Source organism: Lygodium microphyllum, chromosome 15 (genome assembly GCF_053477565.2).
Source record: "Lygodium microphyllum isolate KBCC chromosome 15, Lygodium_microphyllum_v1.1.10, whole genome shotgun sequence".
Taxonomy (NCBI): Eukaryota; Viridiplantae; Streptophyta; class Polypodiopsida; order Schizaeales; family Lygodiaceae; genus Lygodium; species Lygodium microphyllum.
Window position 1 is genome coordinate 19,142,548 of NC_141149.1, and position 3,598 is coordinate 19,146,145.

Sequence of the window (3,598 nt, forward strand, 5' to 3'; positions counted from 1 at the left end):
TCACCCATTGTTACTACTTCTTTAAACCACTTCACATCTAGTACATATATAAAAAATCGTCTAAAGTCAAGCTTCAAAATATCTTGGATCAAGCCACAATAACCTTCCATGGTGCCATTGGTATCCTGGAAGTTTGCAAGGATACCACAATCCTAGGTATTTCTCTTATCATCTATACGTTGAGTTCGAAAATGTTTGCCTTCACACCAAATAGCATTGAACAATGTGCACTAGTAGTAAATTGTTGAGATCATATTAAAGATTTAGTTAAAGATGAAACATGTAAAATTATTATATCATATATAACTAAAGATAATTTAATTATAAGTATGTCTCACCTTTGATAAGAAACCTCGTGCGTATTCCCACTCCTCTTACGATATATCTATCGCCTCCTCTTTTTCATATTCTCCATTTCTTCATGTAGCCAATCTATATCAATATGACGTGGAAGCGCACTTAAATGCTCTGGATATGGGACATTACGTCCATGTCTAGCATAAAATGCTTGCCTTTCGCTTACTCTTCTTGCCCTTGCTTCTTTATATAGTGTCACCCATTTGGTCATTACTTCACTGTCAAGCACACAAAATACATTTAACTTACAAAGTTTCTCTTTCATTAGCACTTTGCTCCTTCCTTTTCCTTGAGGTATTATAGAGGTCATCCTCAAATCTTCATCATCACACATACATATGATTTTTCATCATAGCCAAGCGTCTCGATTGTGAAGACGCAATGTCTCATCCTCACTGGAGGATGTACTGTTTGTTGACTCAGCATGTCCCATACTAGTAGAAGATGACGACATAATTACACCTGAATCATAAGGACATATATGATTTCATTTGGTATATATGTCATATTCTCTAGATGCATTGATACTTACAACATGGAGGCAAACATTTTGATATTGAAAGACTAGGAAAGTCATGTCATGTTGATCCAAAAACAACCAAAAGCTAGCATCTAATCAGTTTAATTGTAACTACGTGTCTATCAGCGCGTATAATATGTCTTATCTATGCATATACATGCGCAATTACATGCGCTTACAGACGTGCCACGCAAATATTAAAAAAATTTGTGGCTTTCTTTTCAAACCAGTGCTTTCTTACATTTTTTGCACGTTTTCTGTAGTTCAAGCTCGACATACTAATCATATCTATCTATCACTTCATGAAGACAATGAGGGAAGGAAATAAGAGTAAAAAGATGACAAGAGGAAGGAAGAGCCAAAGAGTAAAGAACAAGAGCTAAACAGCAAGGAAGAGAAGAAGATTCAAGCAACTTACCAAGGGAAGGGAGAAGGAGGACAAGGAGCTTGCAACCTAGCCGCCACCCGTTGGAACAAGTAAAGAAGGTGAGTTCTTCTTCTCTCTCTCAATCTTGATTGCTTTCTCTGTCTGTTTGTCTCTCTCTCTCTCTTTTACATGCTATAGACTATCATCTATGGAGGTTTTTTTACGCGTTTTTTAACCAAGTTTGAAAAAAATGGTCCGATTGTGCACATCTGTCAGTGTGTCTAGATGACAGTGTGGACGCAAGTGTAGACGCGGAAATAGACGTACTGGCAGACGCATACAGAGACGCAGCATGTAATATGTTTTATCTGCACATGGTAATATGATTTTTCTTGTGTAGATGTGGAATCCTAGATCTTCCAGCACTGATCCTGAGTTGGAACGCATGAACAACACCTTAACGGAGTTTTCTAGAGGTGTTAGTAGCTTTTTTGGAGGTTTTTCAAACAAGGAGCAATTTATGGGGGAGATGAACAATTATCTTGGTCGCCCTTCCACTAAAAGGAGGTTTTTAGTGTCATGTTTGGGACACCTATCACATCTTTTCCTAGCACTGCCGCACAAACACCAAACCTTGGCACACCTCTACTAACAGGTACTCCACGCACTATGCATACACACAGATCAACTGATGCACAGGGATCAACTGAAGTATATGGATCGCTCGAAGCATGTGCATCTGCAGAAGCACGTGCATCGAGTGAGGTAGAGGGTAGTACCCGTCGAGGGAGGAGGGAGAGTCGTGCGGGAGGACGAGGAGGTCGAGGGCTTTGTGGGGGTTGCCTAGGAGGTGGCTCTCGATCACCCTCACCGGGAAATGAAAGAGGTGAGCCTCCAAAAATGTACTACTATATCTCACTGATGTTGGTGGTATCTTGCATAACTTTGACACTACAACAAAAAGGCCTCTCAGAAACACTTTTAGACGCGATTTTTGAATATAGAGAAAATCTTACGGGCGCGTCTATCCGCCCGTCTATTTGGGTGTCTACAGCTTCGCGTCTATAATCGCATGTATAAAGGAATTTACATACAAAAATAGACGCATAACAGACGCACATATACATGCGTAAATACAAGCGCATAAAAAAACCAAAAATATTATTTATTTAATTTATTCTATGCATCTACCAGCGCATCTATCTGGCAAATTAGACGGGTATATAGACACACCCGTAGATGCGCTTTTACAAGCACTCATACACACGAACGGAAAACAAAAAATCTCCTTTTTTTAAAAAGATATTTAATTTTATTTTTAAATTTGAATTATCTAGCGCGTGTACTTTGCATTTTAGACGCGCTTATAAACGCGCATTTTCTGCCATTTAGACGTGCGGATAGACGCGCAAAACAGAATTGGAATCTCCCTCCCATACATCAGATTGTGCATTTGGGAAAAAGATAATGGATCTAAAAGCACGAGAATTGAAAATAAAAGTCCATGTATTCATTATAGATCAAAAGCATTTACATGGGGAGTTTAAGTGCTTACGACCTAAAGCGTGGCCCCGCAAGCAGTAGGCTCAAAGATGGATAATACATATATAAGAAAACAAGGCCATAGAGGAGGTATGGTTCTCCTCTATGAATCTGAAGAAGAAACATGTTCGCTAGCACCACCATGGCTATTAGCATCGCTATCCCCCTCCTCGCTATGCTCCACATCCGGGTTCGCCTACACACACAAAAGATCAAGGTTGCTTACGTAGACATGGTGGAGAAAAAGTTATAATTAGCTATACTTTTAATAGGAAAGTAAGAAAAACATACCTCCTCTGGGCTGTCAAATCCTCATTGCCCAGTTATATTGGTCCTTAGTGATGAGACCCTCCTCATAGAAGTGAAGCCATGTGGCTGCGTGGTTATGGCCTCGATGGTAACCTACCTCTCTAGGAGTAGGTATCCTACCAACGATAGTAGTCTGCAAAACAATCATGATATATACAAACAATTATGAGACACAATATATTAGAACAAATTATATAAAGAATTGAAAGAAATATAAATTTTAAAAAATTGGAAATCAAAATATACTTACAAACTCTGCCTCCCAGGACTCTCGGCCGCCCGATCCGTAATGCGACGATCCCATGGTTTCCATTTGGATCCGTTGCGCCTCTGCCTGCTAGCAACTCTTCACTTTCTCTACTGCTTTCTTCTTGGCTTTCTTCCACTCTATGCGGTGGCACATAGGTTGTTGGCTATAGGCTCCACACCCCTCCTCCTACCTCCCCAGTGAGTCCCTGGCATGTGTCATGAGGTGGGATCTTTTGTTGTGAAGCAAATCCCTC